This window comes from Pezoporus flaviventris, unplaced genomic scaffold, assembly GCF_033815535.1.
Source record: "Pezoporus flaviventris isolate CSIRO_AGI_PZ_B2104156 unplaced genomic scaffold, CSIRO_AGI_Pfla_v1 ptg000009l, whole genome shotgun sequence".
NCBI classification, from domain to species: Eukaryota; Metazoa; Chordata; class Aves; order Psittaciformes; family Psittacidae; genus Pezoporus; species Pezoporus flaviventris.
In genome coordinates, this window is record NW_026892557.1 from 909,346 (window position 1) to 921,804 (window position 12,459).

The window sequence follows — 12,459 nt, forward strand, 5'->3', positions numbered from 1 at the left end:
CAAGGCTACTCCTTGCTTTCCCAACCTCTCTGGGAACACTGAGTCTTGGGGAAAATGAGCCTGAAGCAAGTGTGCATCTGCAGCACCGTCAGGGACACCGACTACTGCCTCTGTGTCAGGCATGGTTACAACTCACCTTCTTACAACTCACCTTCTGGGGTCAGAGTAAGGAGCTTAAGCATTTCAATTTATCCAGCTCACCTGGCAGTGTCCCTTCATGCCCTTCCCTGCTTTCCCAGTCACAGGAAGATGCAAGAGATGCTGCTTGGCAGGGACACAGCCATATACCCTCCTGAGCCAGCCTGAGGGATTGTTATTGGATCTCTGTACCATTAACTGCTTGTTAATGGGGGGAAGGAGCATTTGCAGGAATAACCTCTATTCGTCATTTGATGCTCAGTTGAAGGCAGAGCCAGGAGTGCTCAGCAGGGCTCCAGAGACTTTCTTTTGGCAGGATCTAACCAGGCAGGACTTAATTCCTCCATCTAATACCTACTGATGGTCTAACACCCCTCCCCACTGCACCAGGGTGGTGGGAGATCCATGGAGGGCCCGCACAGCCCATCAGCACAGACACTCTTGCCCCTGGACAAATGCTGACCCAGAGACTCAGCAATACTCTCTGGCATCAGCAGGGCAGCAGAGAGGAGAGCAGAGGGGAAATTAACCTTGACAGGGGAGGACAAGGCCAACGTTTAATGGGCCTCCTCCCTAGAGCCTGCAGGAGACATGCAGACGAGCCATTTCCTCCAGCAGGATGCATACCACTGTGTCTCCCAATTAATCTCCAATTAAACACGACATAGAGGAATTAGAGAGCATAATTAAGAAAAATGCTAGGACACAAATTCAGCTAGGGCCACGTCAGGAGGACTTTGGTATCCAGAAACAAACATGTCTGACATCATCCAGCTGGAAAACGATGCTTTCTGAAACACTGGCCACAAGTACTGAGCACTCAGCCACCCTGCTCCTCCCTGCACTGAGCAACAAGGCAAATCCCTCCCCATCAGCACAGGAGGCTGTCTCCTCAGTGAGGGCACAGAAGCTCAACACAGACCCCAGGACAAGGGAGGAGTCCCAGGGAACAGCACCAGAGCAAGTCACTCCTGGTTTAGGTGCTATTGCTCACGTCTCAAAGACCCTATTCCAACCCATGTTCAGCACAAAGTGCTGTGCAAGCTCCTTGCTTCAAGCAGCTCACAGGGTGAGCTGACATCAGGAGGCAGAGAGCTTGTTCAGACAGCTCACCCATCCTACAGCCTCAGCCAGCACAGACAGGGCCTTGCTGATCTGCACAAGGGAGGTAAGACCACAGAGCCCCCCGAGCTGAACCACAGGCTTGCAGAGCCACCTCACCCCATAGCACCTATTAGCCACTGCCTGGGTATCAGGACATCAGATGAGACAGCCCGAGCAGTGTAGATATGCAGGCAAGGGAGCACAGTTTGATGAGGGTCACCCTCAGAGCATCTAGGATTTAAGGTGGGCAATGTGAGTGTACGGCCTGGCCAGATCAAGCTTACTTCACAGAGATGGCGAGGAACATCCAAGCAAGGTTTTTCCAGCCCTATAAAACAGCATCTTCCAAACCATGCCCTTGATCACCTGGGCTGAGAAGGTGGTGGGGAAATACTGTGTCCAGGAACAGCATCCCAAGAAGAAACACCAAACAGGTCTACCCCTTCCAACACTGACACCTGCCAGGGAAATTCACTGGCAGCAGCAGGCAATAACTCAGCCCAGCAAATAGGAGCAATCTCATTCTGCTGATCTCAGGCTGGGCAAAGCAGAAAAATCAATGAGGTGCTCTGGATTTGTGTCAGGGTCAGGGAAAGCAAAGCCAAACCCAGGGGATTCTTTTGCTGTTTGCTCTGATCAAGCTGAGAGCATGCTCAGTTTCTATTCCTCCAACAAGCCTGGAGATTGAAATCCCCTTTTGTATCCTCCAAATTCCTTCTCTTGCTCTTTCTAGGACCTGCCACTGTCTTTGGCCTTTTCTGAATTTCCTTAACAAGTCTTCGCTTCAGCCCAGAAGAGCTGCTCTTCAACTGGATAATAAAGGGGCAAATTGTAGGGCCCATGGGTCCCAGCAGCTCACAGGGCAGCCGAGGAAAGGCACAGAGCACTCAATTGGCAGATAAAGAACTAATCTGAACAGAAAATTGCTTTTCCATAATACTGTGTGCTCTGCAAAAGGAAAGAGGCTGGACAGGGCTCAGATCACACACACACTGATTCTGGTAGCCAGGCAAACAGAACAGCACAAGCACTGACGTGTGAGCTCAGCCCCCTGGACTAACAGCAGAGAGCAAAACCCAATCCAGGCAAGGGGGTCCACAGGGGCCTGGGACCTTCTCAGTGGAGCAGAACACTGGGCTGTCTTCTCCAGCACCGACAGAGGACAGAAAACAGAGCAAAAGAAAGAGGAGTTAGAAATAGGCAATGTAAGGACAGTCTCTCAGTGAGGACATCTCATCCTGACCTCATTAAAGCAGAAGGCTGATTTATACCCCACACAGTGTATTCTTTCCAACACTTCTATTTTACAGCATTTGCTCTCAGGACTCCAACCACACATCCACACTCATGCCCCCACACCATAAGGGCTGTTACGCACCTCAGAACTGCCATGATGTATTTTGGTAGCAAGTGGCACAGGGTAATTTGTCCTTTGACATTGACCTAAGGAAGCAGGGGAGTGAGAGAAGTATTTACTTCTTGTCACAGTTGAATCAGCAACAGCAGCTGTGGGATTACACAGCCTGGTGCCCTTCCCACCCTGAATACTGGGTCAGGTCCCTCGGTCCTGCGAGCAAACAGTTGAACCATAGGCCTGATGATTAACATGCAAGAGAGAGGAGAGAATTCGGGCTCATTTTCAACTTGTCAGGGAGCACCAAATAAATTACAGAATAAAGTCCCAGAGTGACAGAATAATGAGCAATTCATTTGAAATGTAAAATAAATAGGTAAATCTCTAGTGAGCTGGGAGAATAAATGGCATTCAGCTGACATTTAGCAATTAAATTAAACAGTAATGACCTCATGAATAATGGGCTACAGGATTGAATTTGGAGGGCAGTATTTTCTTAAGTGAGGGGCAAAGGGACAAAATGTCCAGTAAGAAAGAGGCAAGGCACACTTTGCACAAACTCCCCACTTGCAAAGAGCTGCACAGCCCTGAGGACATGGACCCCCTCTGCAAGGGCTAACCATAGCCCTGGTGCTCCCAAGCACCTTAGACAAGGTCTTCAAGCAAGAGCTGGTACCTCTGACCCAGGCACAGAGTAGCCAAGGGGTGACCAAAGGGGACTCCTCCTAGCAGGCAGCTGCAGCATTAGTCAGAGCCCAAGCAGGAGCAAGCACAGGTCCTACTGCTCCCTTTGGGCTGGGGAAAAAGAAGTGAAACACAATGAAAAGAAGTAACTGGGGCATGCAGCAGAGCATCCTTCCTAGCAAAACCACCTGCTGTGCTCAGACACCCACCTTGACCTGTTTTGTGCTCCAGCCCTCCCTGGGCACATGTCCTCCTCTCCCACGTCAAGGCACATCAATGCAGGGCCTGGTTTTCTAGCGTTCCCCTCCCTTGCCTGCTGGTATTATGTTGGTATTATTAAAGGATTATGTTATCAGGGCTTCTAGGCTAATGACAGCTGCTGTTTCTTGACCCGCAGTTCTGAGCTTGTTCTTTTACTTATCAGCCACAGACAGAGCTGTCACTAACCCTTGCTGTTACTATGAGCTCAATCCACCGGTGTCCCCGGATGCCTTCCCCAATGCAGTGCTGGCCAGGCTCTTCTCTAAAAAGCAGGATCCCTGAGGCTATGGGGTCAATCTCCCCTTTGGCAGCCTGGGGAAGCAGTTCATTCAGGGAGTTCATTTCTTTGTTTGCTTTAGCAGAGTAATTGACCAAGGAAGGTGTGAAAAGTGAGATTTCATCTTGGCTCAAGTCCAGAAACCCCTGGCTGGTATCGAACACCACAGACCCAAAGCCTTAGTTTCAAAACGTACTTAAGCATTTCAGAAAAACCCAAACACAGACACTCAAAACATTCCTCTTCCTGCCTCACTTCACCCCCAGTCACCAACTTGGACTCAAAAAAGGGTTTTCTCCTGCCTCCTCAGGCTTAGTAGCAGGGAGGAGGTACGTCCTATGTAAGGACAGTTAAGCAATGCTTAGCACAGCAAAGCTACCTTCCTCTTCCTGCACAAACCCCCTACTGTTCACACCACCAGAACGGTGAAGACACCAAGGCAGCAGGGAACCCCAAACCCAGAGCCCCTTTTGTTGTGGGACATTTCTGTTGAGGGACAGAAGCCATTCCAAAACGGGGAAAGGAGAACAATTAACTCATCACGACAGTATCCAGAGTGTAAGTATTGCCATAGCAATGCTTCACTTGAAATATGCAGCACAAAACATAGATGATACGGTTAAGAACTGTTCCCTTTGCTAATGCAGAGCAAACTTGTTGGTCTAATAACTTTTTTCCCCTCCTGCAAATCAAAGCTAAGTAGAAGTGTTGCCACAGGCCAATAGATTGAGAGCTGGGAAATAAATCAAGATCTGCAGAGATATAAAACCTAATAATTCTATTAAGAGCAAGTTAAGACAATTAAATATTGGTGAGACATCAAAAAGCTAAGTAGCCTGGAGAAGTTGGTTTTATAAATGAACCCATTCATTTCAATCTGTGCCTTCATAAATTGCTTTCCGTTCCTGCTACACGTCTCAAGCCCCAGGTGCCTCTTGCCAAGAGGCAAACAGCCCCATGCTCTGCTAAGCGAGCCACCTGGGAGCAGCGTTCCTCTCAATTACTCTTCACCTTGTATCAGTAAGTAGCAAGCCCCACATGTGCAGCTATAGGAGTTTGTCAAGGCACAGATAACTCAGCATTTCTGGTTCTCCTTCAGAATCAGTCACAACACTCTGCTGGCCTGTATTACCATTCTCCATGGAGCTCTCCTCTTGACCGTAGCCTCTTCACACTGTAAAGCTCCTACCTATAAACCAGGGAATTGTATTACTTCACAGGGATGTGACAAAAGACAGGCAATTAAGGCTTGTAAAAGTACTGGGACTTCAACATGGAAGATGCTTTGCAGAGAGGTCAAGGATTGCCACGAGAAATACTGAGTTTGATTAGCGAAACCATCAGTCCTGGGACATGGGTGCCCTATTTGCCCTAAATATCAGCAGGGGGCTGATCCAGCCCTGGTTAACTACCATTTCGATGGAGTTTACATACATGTATAAGAGGAAACTGGGCCTAGTGGTGCATGGCTGGTGCTTTTAACAATGTGACATCCCCTCAGATGCACACCAGGCAGGAAGCATTTGTGAGGCTGACTGAAATCAGGATGTTTCCAGCTTTTACATCGAGGCAATCCACCTTGTCCCACAGGGTCACAGCCCAGCTCTGCCCCAGCCACCCTCTTGGGAAGCATGAAAAGGCATCCCCTCGTGTACCCACCTCACTCACAGCCCCTGAGCTGCCTGGAACTGGAGATCAGCTCTTCCAGTTCAAGTTCAGACCACTGCCACTGGTGTGGAGTAAGCAGCTGCAAACCCACTTCCTCCTGCAACCACAATGCCTTCATCATAACCAAAGGCAGCTTCATTAGCCCTCAAAACAGAGAGCATTCCTCTCCTGTCACACTAGAACCAAAGCTATCGCTAGCAGAAGAGAAAGTAACTCACAAGAGCAGCACCAGTCATAAGGAAGCTGAAAAAGATTTAACTACACAGCTCTCTATAATGCAAAATCCCCGCAATATACTTGTTGTAAAGCCTGGAACAGCCATGCAGCTGATCCTCACCAATCTCCTGCTCTGGGTAATGCTACAAGTGTTGCCTTGCAGGTCTCCCAGTAAATCTATTGCAAGCTAAACCCTCAGCCACAGTGCACTGGAAAATAAAACAGTAAGAAAATCATATGGCTAAATCCCTATACATCATCTGATGCTTCTGCTGGGAGACCAGCAAGTTTCTGCTGACACAGTTTGTTCTAATTCACAACTGCTTGGGAGAATAGGACAAGTAAGACAGATGAACAATGGGACATAACTCACCTTCTCCTAACCTCTCTCTCTCCCTCCACTTCCCTCCCACGGCTCTTTCTTCAGCCTCCTTCTCTCTGCATGGCTAGCTGTATCCTCCTCTCCTCTCTTTCCAGGTCTGTAGGTTTATCTGCACAGCCTCAGAGATTAAGAGGCCTGATAAAGACCATCTCTCATCAAGATGAAAAAAAAAACCCCACACCTTTATCCAGCCAGCAGAATGAACCTGATGAAAAGCAAAGCCATTAGGAAACATTTGGACTCAGATCTACTCCTTTCCGAGAGGCAATTCCAGGGGTGAGTCTAGGGTTTCCCTATGCATCCTTCCCAGCAGCATCACCATCTTCTACCTGGGCAGAGAGCCTACAAGCCACAGCCAAGGGGTAAGTAGTTAAAGATGCCCTAGGACTTCCAGCATGCACTGGATTTGCTGGGGTTGCAGATCCCAGCAGAGACACAGAGCTTTTAAGACAGCCATGGCCTTGGCAAATGCCCAGCAGAGTACCACACATTCACAAAGGTTAAGAGCAGGCAATGCTTTCAAAAGCCTTTCTGCCAAAATGTCAGCAAATTCTGCATCACTACCAGCCTCAACAGCAGATAATAACCCTGATGAAATAAAGAGGCTGGTACATCTGAACCAACATCTAACAAAAAAAGGGCAAATTTAATTGGAAATGTTGCCTGCAATTTAAATGTCAAAGGAGAAATCATTCCTGTGTTTTCTGCTGGTTCACAACCACAAAGCACCAGTTTCAGTGGCTAAGGAGGGATGACAAGGAAATGTCAAGAAGGCACTTGGGTGTTCCAGCTCCCTGCACTTGCTGATCCCTGCTCCATGGAGGGGACAATCCTGTTCACATCTGCATTCCTGGATACTCAGCCAAAAGCTTGTTCCACAGGGTGACCAGAGATGAAACCACGCTGGGGGCTTCCAGCACAAGGTTTGCACCACTCCAACTCCCACACCTACTACACCCAATTCCATCACACCACTGCGCACATCACACCTTTGCTCTAGTGCAAAGCTTCACGCACAGCTCCTCTTTTTTGCAGTACAGGCCAAGCCATGCACTTCAACCTGCATGCAGTGCCACGACATCCACAGGTACTACTCAACCCCCTGCAAAACCCAGAGACACCCTAGGAAGGATGCACACCCATGAAGGAAGCCGGGCAGCAGCAGAGCCAGCTCTGCAGCAACTCACACAGCAGCCACTGCCAGCCAAGTCCCTTTCCCCAGGGACCTGTGCTCTCACATGAACAGGCTGGAGCCAGCAAAGCTCAGGGCTGGGGCACCTCCACTAGCATAACCAGGTTCTGCTCCCTAGTGAGGGTAAATCAAAACATTACGTCCCCTTGAAGACATGTCGCATCCTGAGTGGTTTTTATTTGCTTGCCTGCGAGCTGCTGGTGCTCAGACAGATATCCAGCTTAATTTGTTTACAGTGCCACAACCAGAGGCGTATTTCTTTTGTATTGATGACTAAAGTTAAACCTCTTATTTCTTTACTTCCTCTTTTGTGTAAAGAGGATGACACTTGCTACGTTAATACACAGAACAAATTCAATTTCATGATCGCTCGGAACCACGCTTCCCCTTCCTCCCCCTGCACCACGGTAACACTCCCACCCAGCAACCACAGTGGCAGCGGAATAAGGGCCTTTTGCTCCCACAAGAAAACTTCATTAAGGGTTTGAACACTGGGATCCAGCTCAGACAGATCCTGAACCATGGGCCAGAGGCTTGTGTTGGAAAGCAACATGGCATGGAGATGAATGCCATTGGATTCCCCTGTGATTACCAAGGGCACAGCACTGCATTTGGTTTTGAACTGACTCGCATTCATACTGGTCGAGGGCAGCAGGACTGAAATGCAAATGACGAGTAACTTCAAACACTGCTGAATGGTCACGTTTGTTCAAGTTAGAAATGAGCTTAAATTACACCACTTTGGAACAGCTCCCACCCCATCTACTGAAAAGTTTTGATTAAAGTGAAGATTTGGGTGATTATTTTCATGGTGGAAGGGATTTATTTTTTAGGTTCAATTCCAGAAAACAGAAGTTCCAAAAAAATACAAATGATCACTTGGAGCCAAATCACTTAAAATACATGTGTCTGTCTCCTGTGAAATTCTCTTTTCCCCCTTTTGACCCCCTTGAATTTGACCACCTTGCTGGCTCACATTCACCCACACACTGCCTGAAATGCCTTGTGCTCTACTTGAAAACTTCTGCCATGGAAGCTTAATACATGAGAACTATTTCAGCTGCAGAGGTACAGCAATAGAAGTCCGAAAGGCCCCAGGCCAGCAGCAAAAGGGACCATACACAGGGCTGAGCATACTCACAGTAACACAACATAAAGAGTAAGCTCGCATTCAGACCAGGAATAAAACCTGACTCCTTTAAACGCTATCTGGAGTTGGAGGGGATGGATGAAGATTTTTCTCCAGCCACTAGCCCTGCAGGGAAAAGGCACACTGTTTACATGGAAGCCTGGCTCAGCCTTACGTTCCAAATGCTTTTGCTCACTTTCAACAGGTGACAGAGTTTCTCTCCTTTAGAAGAGTGGTACTTCAGGAAGAGTCAACCCACCTGACACAGAGCCCAGTAAAGGAGGTGATGTCCTTAAAGGTCTGATTGCAGGCCCCACTTGGCACAGTATTAGATCTCAGACTGACTGCCTGCCAATAGACATATGCCAACCTTGACATTTACACCAAAGCTCTTCACAGCACCCAAGTCCTTCTCAGGGGCTGGATTTGCGCAAGAGACAGTGCTTTCAGCAGAGCTCTCACCAGCCCTCTCTCCATGCACTGAAGGGGAAACCACAGAACAAACTTCCCTGTCCTTACCCTCTTCATCTCAGCACTACAAGGAAGGGTCAAAAGCATTCTGATTACACAGAGCATTTACAAAGCCCAAAGCATTGTTATTACCTCTAATTAAGGTGTTCTCTTCAGCCCATAAGGACACTATTATGTGGTTCTAACCAGTGAAAGTGTTTTTTGAGGAGTCTCTTACCTTACTAAACAAGCACCTTTTATTTGCTGAATTCTCACTTAGCATATCATTCCCTTCCAAAGCCTCGCTGGAACCTTCCAGACCAAAGCAAAGCCCAGTCCAAATGGCATATCAAGATCAGGCACAACCAACTTTTCCAGCTGTTATAATGCAGGTTTGCATCCTGCACAATTCAGCACAAACTTCGCTTGCCTGTGAAGGTTTACATACACATACATTGTCTGTTTAGAGCCCTGAAAGCTACAACCTTGACAGTTCAGCTGCAGTCAGGTTCTCACCTCTGCTACACCAGCACCGTGCTGGTGCCTCCCTAAATTTTAGTGGCAAGCTTCCCAGGTTTGCCCTGGCGTGATGAAGATCAGCCCCTAGTCGTGAAGGGAGATGGAACACACCCAGGGTTTTTATTTATGAAGCCTCCCACTCCCTGCCTCCCTGCAAATCACACCTCCTGTCAAGTCACTGCACACTGGAACCAGAATTAAAACACAATAAATTATCAGAGGAGGAAAAGTGCTGAAACCTCACCTCATAACATTGCCACAGATTAAGACAATTGAGTACAGAGGATCCAATTAGGAGCAAAGAGAGAAAGGCTCAGAAGAATGACAGCACTCAGGGAAGCAAAGTGGCCTTTTCAAGGGCTGTACTTGCAGGCAGAGCACAGCACCAGCAGGACAGGGAAGCAGTCTCTCTGAAGGTGAGAAATGGTAGGTTTTGGCTGACCTATATAAGTGGTGAAGGGTCTGAAGGAGGGGAGCTTAAGCCTAGCGAGTGTCATTCCAGTGGTGGAAGCCTGGACACCTCCAAAGCAAGCAGGGGGGTGCTTCACAACTCATTTCCCTGGGGGCAGGATGAGGCCACTCCAGGTCAGAGCCCTGGGCACAGGCGTCAAAGCAGCTCATTCCTGGCTCTCCCATCAATCCTCAGGACAGGTTCAAGACAGATGAAGGGCAGAAATATTCTCATGGCACCTCCTTATAGTGACAAACACCATGCAACAGTATCTTGGCAAATGAACAGAGTCTGTCCAGCATCTCGTTTCCCCTGCACAATGAGGTGCACACCTCTGCTCCCGGCCAGTCGCATCCACTTTGAGTATAATCCTTCAAACCAACTGCATCCTTCCCCTTCACAAGGACAGCGGACAGCACAGGGGAGCCCTGATCTCAGCCAGGCTTCTAGAACAAGTAATAACACTGTAATCACAAGGCATATTGCTCTAGCAGCAGGTAAACCCCACATTAAAAACCTTCTTGCAGATCCCACTTGCCCAGAACCACACCAGGGGAACACAAGTGCCCTTGAAAAGCTTTTTATCCACCTTGCACTAACACAGCACTGGAAGGCTAGTCCTCACCCAAGATAAAGAGCCCTCTGCTCAGCAGGGCAGCAGAGTGTTTACAGATTAGGGGTCTTTTTTCTTCCTAAAGAACATCTACTCCATAAACCAACAATTAGCTGCACTCTGAATTTATGAGTGTAATTTGCAATGTCAAAGCATGGGCAGCCGTGGCTTTCACACAACCGTGAATGTTTGCTTTGCTGTGAAGGAGCCAGAACAAGGCATGCTGCTGCTTTCTGGGGGGTGTCCTTCAAAGGAGAAAGCTTCCACCACCTGCAGAGGCACACACTGGTACCATTATCACCTGCAATGATGCAGTGACCTCTCCAAAACTATCTGATTTCTAAAATAGAGGAAGGGTTTTGTTATGTGGTTTGACTACCATGTTAGTCAGCTTGGGTTTAGCTACATCAGCAAGAAGCAGATGAGGCAATAAGAACCAAGCAAAGGTGGAAGCAAAACATTTCAGAGAAGCAACAGTAATTAAAAGACTTCACATCATTTAGAAATGAAGGAAAAACATGAGGAGTAGTGTTTTAGCTCTTCCCTACTGAGCTACTTGTAAGTAAAAGTCACCAGAGTCTAGTAAGAAATTATTAGCTTAGAAACTTACAGGGAAAACTTCTCCAGGGAAACACAGGTATTGAAAGAGATGAGCCTTGATAGAATTAATGGTGTTTTCATATAGCCAAGATCCCTAATGAAAGTGAACTCATTTACATATACAACCACTCAGCACTGGTCTGTGCCAACTAACCAGCAGGCTCCTCCTGCAAGAGGTAAAAAGGGCAGAAGCACTGAGGTCCTTTTGTGTTTTTTCTTCTCCCCACCAGGTCTCCATCTATCACAACACCAACCCACTCTGCCCAGGACCTGAGCAGTGCAGGTGACTACATGCTGCTTGGGGCCAGCTCCAGGCTACCAGCAGGCTGGCTGCAGTGCTGGCAGATGAAAGAGGCAGTTTTAATGTTAGTCAGAGAGCTTGTGAAGCCAAGAGGCTGTTTTTTAACAGGAAGGGAAGAAAGGCTTTCTAGTCCATAGCTGCAAGGTATTTACCTTAATGTTAAATGACAATTGCTTGCAAAACAATATTGCAGGAACTCCCCTGAGGCATTAATCAGAGGTTGTGTTCTCCTACTCTCACTGAATGTGGGGAGTGACAGATATAGACAGCACCATGGGGCAGGGGCTTTCATTCACAGGCTGTCAGCAGCAAACCCATCAAACTTCCATTCAGGTTCCTACACTGGGAGCCTCAGTGCCTTTAGGAGCCTCAAAGCCTTTCCAGGAATCTATGAAGACAATGACTGAGGCTGAGACCAACAGAAATCAGAGGTCTATTATCAAAGCCTTTCTGAAAGCAGATGCTCCCAGGTCCATCCCCCAGGTCCCCACAAGCATGGTCTGCTGTACCAGGAAAAGGCCTCCAGGTCGCTCCTGTGACCAAGGGAGAGTTTCCAATGCAGGGAAGAATCAAGTCACTCTTCTGAGCTTCCATCTGCAGAAAGAAGCAATGAATCTGACTCTACTACAGCTGCCCAGGGGAACAAAAAGGGTTCTTTTTGTTGTTGGATTGGATTTTATTCAGTTTTTGCCTCCTTCAAAGTACCAGGGCAGCAAGGAGACATGGGGAACGGCATATGGCATCTGAAGCCATCCTCCTCAGCCCCCGCCACCCCTCCTGCCTGCCAGCAGGCTGTACCCACAGAAACAGATGGTCGCTTCAGGTCATGGCTCCTCCAGACTGATAGAATGCAGCCAAAGCCAAGATGGCAGAAATAGACAGGGTATGATTTAATGGGAAAAAAGGATTTCACATAGAAGATTTCATAGAGTAGCCCCATCTGGCCGAGTCACAGAGCATCACTACAGCCAGCCGGCACCAATGTGCCTTTCTGCAAGGAGAGTTGGGGCCCCTCCACACCGTGAGGGTGGCACCGTCATTGCTCTTTGCTTATAACACATTTTAAGAGTAGCAGCACTAGGTCTGCATTTAGAGAGGACTCTAAGCATCCCTCCTGCCA